Here is a 14,401-nt window from a genome sequence, read left to right as displayed (position 1 = left end):
GTATTAAAGAATGTCTATACCCCAAGCCCCTAAGTGCTCTCAGCACCACGCCAGCCCCTCCTCCGGGAACCCCCAGGCATACCTCACTACCCGCTAGTGAAATGGGTAAAGCCTGCTGTGGTCTGACCCCAAAGTGTCTCACCTCATCCCTCTGGCTCCCCCAGGACCCCATGGGCTGCCTGCCCTCATAATCTACCCCAGGTTTTGTACCAGTTGTTACATATTTGGAGCATCACCATCCCACCAGCATCCATGTGGTCCCCGACACACACCCTTTTCTCTACCCTCTCTCTTGATCCCTCTTCCTACAATCCTCTGACCCAGAAGGGGCAGACCTCGGGAATTTTCTTCCTTTACTTCATCTTATCTTCTTACTTGGGCAGCCAGCCCCTTGGCTTAGATTTCAAAGCAGAAGGACCAGCCTTATAAGCAGGCTGTGGAAGATATTCTGATCCAAGTGCACAGGCTCAGTCTTTGAAATGCTAAATGATTTTTGAATGGGCTGAGGCACTAATGGACTTCTTCACATGCCATGGCCCAGCAACCTCGTTACTTGTTTCTCAAGCTTTAGAGAACTCTTCCTTGTAATAGTTCCCAGACATTGCCATGTTTTTCTTCCAGTTCCTTCCCTCCCAATTACATCATTGATGGGCCAGCAGTTCTTAGACTTCACTACATATTAGAATCACTTAGAGGAACTTCGGAAAATGCTGGTGGCCAGATGAGACCTGTACCATACATGTCAACCTCGAGGAGACACAAGGGTATCAGCTGTGTTTAAGCTTCCCAACATGCAAACAAATTGAGAAACATTATCTAGTCTAGATATTTACTGTGTGTCTTCTCCTTGATGCCCTTCCCTTGGCACCTCACCACTCTGTCTAGAACTGTCTGGGGGAAAAGGGCCTTCTGTACCCACTCTTTCCATTAGAACCGCCCCTTGGCTGGCTGGATCATGGAAGCAGCTTTGGGTACAAGAGTCTTACACTCCAGAAGACAGCCCTTCTCCAGAAGACTAAGGCCCTTTCTAGTTCCTTATCTCTTCGCTGATAAAGAATAAACCAGTCAAGAAGCCCAGCATTCATTTGTCGTGTGGTCACTCCCAGGGTGTGCAGGACAGACCAGACTGCGCACCAGCCAAGGCCATAGGCCCCACATCAGAATCACCTGGGCAGCTTTAGAAACTGCTGACACCTGCACCTCTACTGGACCTAGTGCACCAGGCTCTCTGGAATGGGGAGCAGCATTTTTAATGTTCCCAGAGAATTCTTATATGCAACCAGAGTCAAGAACCACCAAGCCTAGTAGCTCAGGGGATCTTGGCAGGTCCCACTTTCTGCCTTCTTCTACAAATACAGGGTGGCGCAAAAGTAGGTTTACAGTTGCTCATATGGAAAATAATCTATATATGTAAAAGCCTAAGCGACCATTTGACTGTTCGACCAGTAGCTATGACACGCACTGACCACCAGGGGGCAGACACTCAATGCACAGGCGTGGAAACATGGAACAGACTGATGAATCTCAGAGGGAAGGGGGAGGGGAAAGAGCAGGAAGAGATTAACCAAAGATCTTATATGCATACTAGAGGCCCAGTGCACGAATTCTGGCCTGCGGGGATCGGGCAGAAACCAGCAGTCTGACATCCCCCAAGGGGTCCCAGATTGCGAGAGGGTGCAGGCCAAGCCGAGGGACCCCATCAGTGCACGAATCTGTGCATCAGGCCTCTCGTACAATAAATAAAACAAGAATAAACTTTGTGTTTAGCATACTCACAACTGTAAACCCACTTTTGCACCACCCTGGGCTGGCCCAAATTTCCATTTTATGTTTTCCCCACCCATCATCTCATAGGTCACCCACACCACCTGTGCTTCTGTCTGTGACTCTGTCAATTTTATCTGTGTCACCCCACAACCAAGCTAAGTCCCCATCTCCAAGATCCTTGCTCAGATGGGCGTTGGTCTTAAACTATAAGCTCCTACAGCCCATGATTCATTCAACTGTAGTTTTTCAACTGAACTGTTCAAAAAATCTATTTGAAAAAAAGATGTTTTTATCTTTGTTAATACTTTTTACTGAAAATACATACACATAATAAATCTACACAGTGTCAAAGTCTCCACCCCCTGCAGTTCCCCAGTCCTCTTCCCAGAGGGAAGGACTTACAAACACATGCATGTTCATATTTGTACACCTATCTCCTGAGGGGTAAAACCAGTATAGAGCCCTGTCTGCTGCATAGCACCCTGGGAGGGTGAGGAAGAAGGGTCCCATCTGTAACTTTCAAAGCTGCTCAGAGGTCAAATATCAGGTGGGTTTAAGAACTACCTTGACAGACAGCACCTAACAGCCTTTAGGCATTTAAAGGAACTTTGAAGTATGATTTTTTTTTTTAAAAAAAGTGATAGGATGGCTCCTGATAGTTGCAAGGTGGTGGGGATGATCATTATTAATTTCTGTACTAAAGTAAGTGTTAGGGGCTAAATTTTGTGTTCTCCCAAAATTCCTATGTTGAAGTCCCAACCCCTAGGAACTAAGAATGCGACTGTATCCTAATATATAAAAATCCTGAGTCCATCACATCCATAACGACTGGAGGCTCAACCTAACGCCCAGGCTGCGCGCACAGTAGGCTCTGTTGGGTGGGGACTTGTGGCAGCGGAGACTGGGATGAGGGAGGTGGGGCCGGCACTCATACTCACTCACAACCACACACACGCACACACACACACACAGCGCCCACCAGCTCACAGCCTTTTCTCCCTTTCTTTCCCTCCCTCCCAGTCACTCTCGGAGCCTCTCTCAGAATGAGGAAACAAAACAGACTGGGCCTGAAGAGGCCTGAGTGGAAGGGAGGGCGGGCAGAGGGTGGAGCAGCCCCCACTGGCCCCACTCCCTCTCAGCCGGGAAAGAGGAAGAGGGAGACAGGGAGTCAGGGAGGCCTGGAGGACTGCTGAGAAAAACAAAGAGAGACAGAGACTGGGCGAGATCAGGCCTGCAGGGGAGGGCAGTTGGGGGCAACCAGGCCAGCAGGGGTGGGCAGTTGGGGGTGAGATCAGGCAGGCAGAGGCAGTTGGGGGCAAGATCAGGCTGGCAGGGGAGGGCAGTTAGGGGCGATCAGGCAGGCAGGCAGGTGAGCGGGTAGGAGCCAGCAGTCCCAGATTGTGAGAGGGATGTCCCACTGCCGGTTTAGGACCGATCTTACAGGGATCAGGCCTAAACCAGCAGTTGGACATCCCCAAAGGGGTCCCCAATTGGAGAGGGTGCAGGCTGGGCTGAGGGGAACCACCCCCCCCCCATGCACAATTTTCATGCACCAGGCCACTTGTTTAGAAATAAGGTCTTAAAAATGTGATTAAGTTAAAAGGAGGTCTTGAGCATGGGCCCTAATACAATCTGATTTGTGTCCTTATAAGAGGAGGAAATAAAAACACACAATAAGAGACACCAGAGATACACAAAGAAAAGACCACATGAGGATATAGTGACAAGGTGGCCAAGGAGAGAGGCCTCAGAATAAACCAAACCTATAGACACCTTGATCTTGGACTTCAGGCCTTCAGAATTAGAAAAAATAAACTGCTGTTGTTTAAGCCACCTAGTCTGTGATGTTTTGTTATGGCAGCCCCAGCAAAACTATAGAAGTTAAGATAACTTAATTCTACTCTGCTCACCTAGAGTATTACAGCAGGCTACAAACAGAGTTACTGGACACTGGAGACTCCTAAATTGATGTTGTCAGCCTCTGTGCCAAGAGGACCCCATGTACATGAAATCACTTCACAGCAAGTTTCTTTGTGTGGCTCAGTTAGTAAATTTCTGGCCAAGATACAAAGCAAAGTTGTCTTATACCCACATCCACCCGAAAGCATGAGAATAAGGTTTTCAGGCTTGCTGCACTTAAGGGTCAACATTTTTCTACGATTTAAAACATGAATGCCAAAAATTGGTGCACATAAACAGCTATTATAATTAAAGGAAATCATGTAATAGGTTATTTCTTGATGAGCAAAACCATGACTAAAATTATCGCAGAGCATTCTGAGCCTCCTGGGCCAAGGGATTCAGCTCACTCTGTCGTCCCTTTAGACCGAAGTGCTTTGCTTTCTCGTGTAAAAGCATGACTGAGCACATGGGGGAGTGAGGGGTGGGCGCACATGCACAGTGGCTCATGTGGAAGAGCTGGGACTGCAAGGCAGGGCCTACTGATGGAAACAAACACACAAGGAAGAGTAATGTGGTTCCCTCCCCCCTTTGAAAGTGGACCTGGCTTTGATCAATAAGCTATTACAAATATGATGCACAGCTGTGAGAGAAAATAACTTCTGTTTCAGAGGAAATGGCACAGGGAAAGGCCCTGCCATATCCTTTGAATGTTGATGCCCCCTGCAGTGATGCAGAGGCCCCAGACTGTGAGCATCTTTGCGGGTGAGCAGGGCAGTCCAGTCTGGCTCGTTACTGGAGGAGTGCTGCCTTGAAAAGTCTGGGAAAGCAAGGTTTCCTTCGGAATCAGTGCAATATTTAACTTGATTATTTTCCCCACAAACTTTTGGAGGTGAACAATAACTGCTACAGATCTGTTCTTTTTTTTTTTTTTTTCCTTTTTTTTAAATAAATCTTTATTGTTCAGATAATTACAATTTTTCCTCTTTTTCTCCCCATAGCTCTCCTCCATCCAGTTCCTACCCCAGCCTCTGCCCTTATCCCCCCCCCCCCCCGTCCTCATCCATAGGTGTACGATTTTTGTCCAGTCTCTTCCCGCACCCAAACCACACCCCTTTCCCCCTGAGAACTGTCAGTCCACTCCCTTTCTATGCCCCTGATTCTATTATATTCATCAGTTTATTCTGTTCATCAGATTTTTTTATTCACTTGATTTTTAGATTCACTTGTTGATAGATATGTATTTGTTGTTCATAATTTTTACCTTTACCTTTTTCTTCTTCTTCCTCTTCTTAAAGAATACCTTTCAGAGAGAAACCAAGATGGCGGCATAGGTAAACACCTAAACTGCTGCCTCGCACAACAATTTCAAAACTACAACTAAAAGACAGAACGGACACCATCCAGAACCACAGCAAAGCTGGCTGAGTGAAAATTCTACAACTAGAAGGAAAGAGGAAAGCTCACAGAGAATTGGAGGTACGGCAAAGGGGCTTTGTGCGCGCAGAGAGGAAGGGCGGCTGAGAGCCTGGCTGACTTTCTCTGGCGGAAGGGGGAAGGAAGCCTCCGACCGCACTGAACCCCAGTTCTGACTACACTGAACCCCAGTTCCGGGCGAACCCCTGGGGACCCACGCTCTTACGGGGGGGGGAGTCTGGACTCTCGGGCGGAGACTCGGGAGCCGGGGAAGGCGGAGGACTGAAAGTGCGCACAAAGGCTGCGGAAGTTGCCACAGGCTTTCCCTAGTGGAAGGGAGTCAGAGGATTCTGACTGCACTGAGCCCCAGTTCGGACTGCAGTGAACCCCAGTTCCAGGCGAGCCCCTGGGGACCCACGCTCTTGTGGGGGGAGTCTGGACTTTCGGGCAGAGACTCGGGAGCCGGGGAAGGCGGAGGACTGAAAGCGCGCACGCGCGGGCCAGTGCGCACAAAGGCTGCGGAGGTTGCCACAGGCTTTCCCTAGTGAAAGGGAGTCAGAGGCTCCTGACGGCACTCAGCCCCAGTTCTGACTGCGGTGAACCCCAGTTTCAGGCGAGCCCCTGGGGAGCCACGCTCTTGTGGGGGGAGTCTGGACTCTCAGGCGGAGACTCGAGCTGGGGAAGGCGGAGGACTGAAAGCGCACATGCGCGCAAGGGCAAGGCTGACAGGAAGCCAAAACTGAGACTCCACCCCATCCAAGCTGAGCACAGAGGCTATTGCAATTTGGCAAGTCTAATCCTATAAGGCTGTCTCCAGCACCGAACTTCTCCCAGCATAGACACAGCTGATCCTTACAGCCAACTGGCCCGGAGGTCAATTCTTCCCAGTGATACCAACAACAATAAAGACTTAATTACAACAAGGCTGTACACACAGTCCACAAAGGGGTGCACCAAGAGTGTCCACCTCAGGTTAACTGGGGAAGCAGACCCACTGGGCCATATTGGAAACCTAGCACAAATATCTACCTTACCAACTCAGGGAATCAATGAAAATGAGGGGTCAAAGAATCAGATCACAAATGAAAGAAATGGAGGAAAACAAACGACTGGATATAGAATTCAAAACCACGGTGATAAGACTTTTTAAGAATATCCTAGAAAAGGCCGATAAATATAACGAGACCCTTGAAGATATGAAAAAGGACCAACTAGAAATTAAACATACACTGACTGAAATAAAAAATATTATACAGAGACCCAGAAACAGAATAGAGGAACACAAGAATCAAGTCAAAGAATTGAAATACAAAGAAGCAAAAAACACTCAACCGAAAAAGCAAAAAGCAAAAAAAAAAATCCAAAAAGTTGAAGATAATGTAAGAAGACTCTGGGACAACTTCAAGCGTACCAACATCAGAATTATGGGGGTGCCAGAAGAAGAGAGAGAGCAAGATACTGAAAACCTATTTGAAGAAATAATGACCGAAGACTTCCCCCACCTGGTGAAAGAAATAGACTTACAAGCCCAGGAAGCCCACAGAACCCCAAACAAAAGGAATCCAAAGAGGACCACACCAAGACACATCATAATTAAAATGCCAAGAGCAAAAGACAAAGAGAGAATCTTAAAAGCAGCAAGAGAAAAACAGTTAATTACCTACAAGGGAGCACCCATACGACTGTCAGCTGACTTCTCAACAGAAACTATGCAGGCCAGACGGGAGTGGCAAGAAATTTTCAATGTGATGAATAGCAAGAACCTACAACCAAGATTACTCTACCCAGCAAAGCTATCATTCAGAATTGAAGGGCAGATAAAGAGCTTCACAGATAAGAAAAAGCTGAAGGAGTTCATCACCACCAAACCAGTATTATATGAAATACTGAAAGGTATTCTTAAAGAAGAGGAAGAAGAAAAAAGTAAAGAGAAAAATTATGAACAACAAATACATATCTATCAACAAGCGAACCTAAAAATCAAGTGAATTAAAAACCTGAGGAACAGAATAATCTGGTGAATATAATAGAATCAGGGGCATAGAAAGGGAGTGGACTGATAATTCTCAGGGGGAAAGGGGAATGGGGGGTTCATGAAGAGAATGGACAAAAATCATACACCTATGGATGAGGACAGTGCAGGGGAGGTAAGGGCAGAAGGTGGGGTGGGAAATGGGTGGAGGGGAGCTATGGGGGAAAAAGGAGAAATAATTGTAATAATCTGAATAAAGATTTATTAAAAAAAAAAAAAAGAATACCTTTCAGCATTTCATATAATACTGGTTGGGTGGTGATGAACTCCTTTAGTTTTTTCTTATCTGTGAAGCTCTTTATCTTCCCTTCAATTCTGAATGATAGCTTTGCTGGGTAGAGTAATCTTGGTTGTAGGTTCTTGCTATTCATTACTTTGAATATTTCTTGCCACTCCCGTCTGGCCTGCATAGTTTCTGTTGAGAAATCCGCTGACAGTCATATGGGTGCTCCCTTGTAGGTAACTAACTGTTTTTCTCTTGCTTTTTTTTTTTTTTAATATATTTTATTGATATTTCACAGAGAGAGGAAGGGAGAGGGATAGAGAGCCAGAAACATCGATGAGAGAGAAACATCGATCAGCTGCCTCCTGCACACCTCCCACTGGGGATGTGCCCGCAACCAAGGTACATGCCCTTGACCGGAATCGAACCCGGGACCCTTCAGTCCTCAGGCCGGCGCTCTATCCACTGAGCCAAACCGGTTTCGGCACTCTCTTGCTGCTTTTAATATTTTCTCTTTGTCTTCTGCTCTTGGCATTTTAATTATGATGTGTCTTGGTGTGGTCCTCTTTGGATTCCTTTTGTTTGGGGTACTCTGCACTTCCTGGACTTGTCTCTTTCTTTCACCAGGTGGGGGAAGTCTTCGGTCATTATTTCTTCAAATAGGTTTTCAGTATCTCGCTCTCTCTCTTCTTCTGGCACCCCTATAATTCTGATGTTGGTATGCTTGAAGTTGTCCCAGAGGCTCCTTACACTATCTTCATATTTTTGGATTCTTTTTTCTTTTCCAGTTGAGTGTTTTTTGCTTCTTTGTATTTCAAATAACTGACTTGATTCTTGTGATCCTCTAGACTGCTGTTAGATCTCTGTATAATATTTTTTTATTTCAGTCAGTGTATGCTTAATTTCTAGTTGGTCCTTTTTCATATCCTCAAGGTTCTCGCTAAATTTATCGGCCTTTTCTAGAAAATTCTTGAAAAACCTTATAACCGTGGTTTTGAACTCTATATCCAGTCGTTTGCTTTCCTCCATTTCTTTCATTTGTGATCTGTTTCTTTGTCTCTGCATTTTGGCTACTTCCCTGAATTGATAGAGTGGCTTTGTGTGCTAGGTGTCCTATAGGGCCCAGTGGCTCAGCCTCCCCAGTTACCTGAGGTGGACACTCTTGGTGCACCCTTTGTGGGCTATGTGCAGAGTCTTGTTGTAATTAAGCCTTGATTGTTGTTGGTATCACTGGGAGGAACTGACCTCCAGGCCAATTAGCTGTGAGGATCAGCTGTGTCTACACTGGGAGAACTTCTGTGCTAGAGATACCCTTATGGGAGAAGACTTGCAAAAGCCTCTGTGCTCACCTTGAATGGGGCGGAGTCTCAGGGCGGAGTAGACAGCATTGGCTTCCCGTCTGCCCTGCCCTAATAAGCCCCTGTGTCTCAGTGTCTCATGGTAATCACTGCAAGCACCTCTGAGAAAAAGCCACCCTCGAGTTCCGCCTGCTGCCAGACAGTCCAGTTTCTCCCCGAATGAGTCTAATTCCCCAGAGTCTCACCTGGAACTGGAGTTCAGTGCAGTCAGGAGCTTTTGTCTCCCTCCCACTTGAGAAAGCCAGCCGCGTACTCAGTTGCCTGCACTCTCCGCGTGCGTACCTCGGTACCTCCACCTTCCATAGTTTCTCTGAGTCTCAGTGTGCTTTTCTCTTTCCTGACAGTCCAGTTTCACCCCGTATGAGTCTGGGTCCCCAGAGTCTTGCCCGGAACTGGAGTTCAGCACAGTTGGGAGCTTTTGTCTCCCTCCCGCTTGAGAAAGCCAGCCGCGCACTCAGTTGCCAGTCCTCTCCGCACGTGCGTCTCAGTACCTCTGCCTCCTGCAGCTCCTCTGAGTCTCAGTGTGCTTTTCTCTTTCCTTCTAGTTGTAGAATTTCCACTCAGCCAGCCTTCCTGTGGTTCTGAATGATGTCTGTTTTGTCTTTTAGTTGTAGTTTTGAAATTGTTGTGTGAGGCAGCAGTTTAGGTGTTTACCTATGCTGCCATCTTGGTTTCTCTCTAGATCTGTTCTCTTGCAAATCCAATATATGCAGTCTGCCCTTCCAGACACCCTCTAACCAATCTGTCCCAGCCCACCAACCTTTTATTACACTGCCTGGAATGCTTCCCAAATATTTCATCAGAGACTGTGATATTGTGCATGTGCCTTTTCATTTAAGTTGCAACTCTAGAGATGTCCATTGCCCTAATAAAAAATGGAGAGCCCAGCAGTGGTCTGATGGAGTTACAGCCAAGAAGCCAGCACTCTGGTAGGACTGCTAGTTGAGTGTCTATTACGTGGGCTCAGCCACCAAGCTGTCCTGTGCATATTAGCACACTCAGGGTCCAGGATGGATCTTTATTGGTAAAAAAAAGAAAAGAAAAAAAAAGTGGTCTCTAAAACCTCCTTGGTGAATGTCAGAAATAGGTTCTCTGTCAAAATTAAAGGTCTTTAAGATATGTGCAGAGGCAAAAATATTTCAGAGATACCGTCACCCTTATACATGGAATTATGAATCCAGAGTGGTCTGTTGCCTGCTTAGTACGGGGCAAGGGCAGGGTGCTCAGCATCCTGGAGTGAGTCAGAGGCCATTGCAGAGAGGAAGCCTGCCTCGGAGAGTTGTTATATCTTTACCTGGTTATACCAGAACACCCACAGCACTCAGAACTGGGACTTCACTGATCTTCGAGAACAGGTTGGATCTCCTGTGTCTTTTGCAAATAGGCATTTGTTCAGTAGATAGTCATACAAGATGTAAGAGAACCTGGCCTGAGACAAGCCTTCATTAGAAACTGGCATTAAGGTTATAAGAGAAGAGCTAACCTTTATCCACCTTCATTATCTACCAAAAAGAATCTAATTGGTTTAGTTCAATTTATAAAATTTATCCATCAGTGCTCTCCAAACTGGTCAGACTTCTCCAAGCCCTGCTGATGTTACTTGCCCTCCCTTCCCTAACCACCAATTCCAGTCTAGACTTCCTTTCAGCCACCTCCTTCCACAGAAAGTCTTCTCACCTAATGTCTTACTTTGCATCCAGAAAACAAGGGCTAAAGAAATTGTTAGTCTCTGGCCATCTTGCTATTACCCTTTGGGCCGTATTTTCTAGGTCTAAGTACTTTAAGCCAATATTCTAAGCATTTTGAAGGCACTACCTCATTTTCTACACTTGCTAATTATTTTGTATATCCCTAAGCAATGAGCCCAATCCTGTGAACACAGCGCTTGATAAATGCACCCACTGCTTCTGTGCCTGTGTACATGCTAACTTCAGGGCTAAGAAGGGAGACCACAACTTGGCTCAGGTCCCCAAGAAATGGTTCGGGGAAGGGAGGGCAGAGAGAGCATGGGCACTGACAGTTCAAAAAGACAAGCATTTTACAGTGAAAACATCTGCATTGTTGAATTTCTGGAACACTAGGAATGGTGGCTACTTCCCAAAAGGCAAAGGTGGTCTCAGTTTTTCCTTCAGCTAATTCTTTAAACAGAGGTAGTGTGGTGTTTTCTCAAGAAAACTGGAGTTGTAATTGGTGGATTCAGGCTAATAGTCCACCACCATGTATGTAACTTTAGGCAAATTATTTCATTTCTTTGACCCTCCAGACTCTCGTATATAAAATGGAAATACCGTTTTTCCAACAGGGTCATTGTGAGAATTGAATAAGTAAAGTGTTCTGTATATTATAAAATGCCACACAAGTGTACGGCTTGGTTATTTTCAAATATTCACTTCTTTTGACACCAAGATAAGCTTGAAAATATTTATTTTGGTCAGAAAAATCCATTGAATTTTTTCAAATAACCTATTAGAACCCTTAAAGAACAAGACTTTGTAATAATAATAATAAACCTCCCTCTTGAATTAAAAATGCTGAATTTTGGGACGAATTCTGATTTGTTTGTTAAAGTAAATAGTGAAGGCAGAATTTCTCACAGACTTGCTATCTTCCATCTGGGACTTCTTCATTTCCATCCTATTCTCTGTATGGAGGCACTACGTTAGAAGCAACACACAGTTTATTTCCACTGGCAGCCTGGGTAATTCTGGGAGTGCAGTGTGAAATTTCAGAGCAGGAGTATTGACCTCAGCTACCTTCACCTTTGAGAAGGTCTACCTGTACTCACTCTGTCTGACAGAATGCAAACTGCACCTCCATTCCCAGAACTCAGAGAGGTGTTCGCTGTTTTCGACTGCAATGCCGTTCTTGAAATGACAAAGTAGGCATGTACTGTATTATAACTTTGCCTAAAGACAAGTTTTATGCGATCATACATTCGCATCCTTAGGAGGGTTCATTTTTTCCCGAATTAACATTAGAAAGAAGTAATTTGGCTTTATTAAGCTTGTTTCTTCCACTTCAGGAAACTAAACCATCCATAATGTGCCAGGAAGATGATGAAAGTAACTAAACAATTTATCTGAAGGGAAAGAAAGATAAAATCACTCAGAGCCTGCAGATTAAAGGACCCACTTTCTGCTTGAGATTGATATATAATAAACACAACTCTTGGAGACAAAGCACAGGCGAAGGACATATCTCAAAGCTTTTCCTCCCATTTTAACTTTAATTAATTTTCTGAATTTCATAACAGTGTATTTTCTAATTACACAGGGGCTTGCTTCAGAATTCTAAGTAGGACTGTTACCATTCACAAGTTGTCCTTGTGTTTTTCATGGCTAAGTTTGAAACTATTAATACATATGCCCTCTTAGGTTAATTAATAAGCTAATTTTCCTTGCCTAACAATTGTTCATAATAAACTGGTTATTTTTTACTCTAAAATAAGCATCTATGAAAAATATACATCCTCAACATAAGTGTCTGCATTAGCATTCTCCAGAGAAACAGCACCAATGAGATATCCAGGGTGTGGCAAAAAATAGGTTTACAGTTGCTCAAATGGAAAATAATACAATTACTAAATAATAATATATTAAACTTTGTGTTTCACGTACTCACCACTGTAAACCTACTTTTGCTGCACCCCATATAAGAGGAGATTTAGGCTTATCCTCAGTTGGTCTGCCCTAGATCCCCTGAGCGTCAGCCCTAGTCCCCCGCGTGGCCCTTTTTCCTCTCCAACAAGATGAAAGAAACTATCATGAACCAAGAGAGACTCGCCAAACTGCAGGCACAAGTGCGCATTGGTGGGAAAGGAACTGCTCGTAGAAAGAAGGTGTCTCACAGAACAGCTACAGCAGATGATAAAAAAAAACACCTCAGTTGTCCCTAAACAAGTGAGGGGTAAACAATATCTCCAGTATTGAAGAGGTAAATCTGTTCACAAACCAAGGAACAGTGATCCACTTTAACAACCCTAAAGTTCAACACCATTATAGGACGTGCAGCTGACAGAAATGCTACCCCGCATCTTAAACCAGTTCGGTGCAGACAGTCTGACTAGTTTGAGGACACTGGCTGAAGCTCTGCCCAAACAATCTGTGGATGGAAAAGCACCACTTGCTATGGGAGAGGATGATGATGATGACAAAGTTTCAGATCTTGTGGAGAATTTTGATGAGGCTTCCAAGAAGGAAGCAAACTGAACTGATTCAACTTCTGAAGGAGAAAAGCTTGAAGACATTTCTGGGAGCTTCTATTTTATATTATGAGTGCTTTTTTCAGATTTTGTTTATGGATCTGGTAAAATCTAGATCTCTAATATTTTTTAGCCCAGCGCCCCTGGACACTGCAGCTCTTCTCAGTTTTTGCTTATACGTCAATCATTCTTTGCAGCTAACTGAGCGGAAGAAGCTTGGGAATAAAGTGTGAAACAGGTTTTTTGTTTTTTTAAAAAAAGAGGAGATTTATGCTAGGAATTGGCTCACGTGGTTATGGAGACGACGTAGCCCCACAATCCGCCAGCTGCACACTGGACAACCAGAAAAGCAGGTGGTGTGCTTCAGCCTATGAATGGATGCCCGAGAACTGGGTGCTCCTGGTGTAAGCCCTGGAGTCTGAGTACCAGGAACCCACTGTGCCAGGGCAGGAGCAGAGGGCCTCTCAGCTCAAGGAAGAAGAGAGAATCTGCCCATCTTCTATTTGGGCTTTCCACAGACTGAATGGTGCCCACCAGCACTGATGAGGGTGATCGTGCAAGGTCTTCGAGGATGGCCCCCATGGCTGAAACTAGGTTTGAAACTATGAATACATATTCCCTCTTAGGTTAATTAATAAGCTAATTTTCCTTGTCTAGCAATTGTTCATAATAAACTGATTATTTTTTTACTCCAAAATAAGCATCTATGAAAAACAGACATCCTCAGTTTAAGTATCTGTCTACTGATTCAAATGCTAATTTCTTCTGGAAACAATTTCCCAGACACACCAGAAATAACACTCTACCAGCTATCTGGGCACCCCTCAGTCCAGTCAAGTTGACACATAAAATTAACCATCACAACGTCCTATTTTACCTATGGAAGAAATGTGAGCGTAAATTACTGAGTAAGAAGATCACAACTCTTAGACACAGAGGCCTGGGTTTCAAGGGACATCCCATTTGTGGCACAATAACCTAATCTTATCCTCAGCTCTTGGCTCTGGGATCAGAATTCCCTCCTTGAGAGGAGCAAGATAAAAACCATACCCATGTGTAGCTAAGCCTCCTATGCCAAACTTGTTCTTGTCATTAGATGTTGGCGGCCTCTGGAGATGAGAAAAAGCAAAAGGGCTCCTTCCACTTGGCCTTGCCACCACCAGCTGGCACGTCACCATGAAAGCAGGTTTCAGACACAATTCTGACATATACATCCGTGTTTCTTGGCAAGCGGGCGTGAAACAGTCTGTTCCTGGGAGCTCTGTGGTGTCCCAGCTCTCAGCCACCAAGCCATCCTCGAGGACCTTACATGATCCGGACACAGAATTCTCAACTAAGAGGCAGGAAGCAACATGCAGCAGAAGGCCAAGGGAGCACACACAGCCCGCTAGGCGCCCCTATCCCCGGAAAGGCAGAGGAGCCTGGACAGGGTTTAACCCATCCACATATCCCAATGAGTATGAGCACCACTTGTTTCCTTCAATGAGAGTTATATCCAATAATCC

At 45.1% G+C, this 14,401-nt stretch overlaps 1 pseudogene across 1 annotated transcript; it reads left to right on the top strand.

Annotated features, from left to right (window-relative positions):
- The first annotated feature begins 12,458 nt into the window (after nucleotides 1–12,458).
- On the top strand, nucleotides 12,459–12,903 carry LOC308254134 (transcription factor BTF3-like; annotated as a pseudogene). The gene is made up of 2 exons: nucleotides 12,459–12,533; nucleotides 12,629–12,903. The product of its transcript is annotated as a transcription factor BTF3-like (transcript).
- The last annotated feature ends 1,498 nt before the right edge of the window (nucleotides 12,904–14,401 follow it).

The sequence above is a fragment of the Plecotus auritus genome (genome assembly GCF_963455305.1).
Source record: "Plecotus auritus genome assembly, chromosome: 7".
Taxonomy (NCBI): Eukaryota; Metazoa; Chordata; class Mammalia; order Chiroptera; family Vespertilionidae; genus Plecotus; species Plecotus auritus.
The sequence above is the reverse complement of the archived record's forward strand: the minus strand, read 5'-3'. Positions and strand labels throughout refer to the sequence as shown.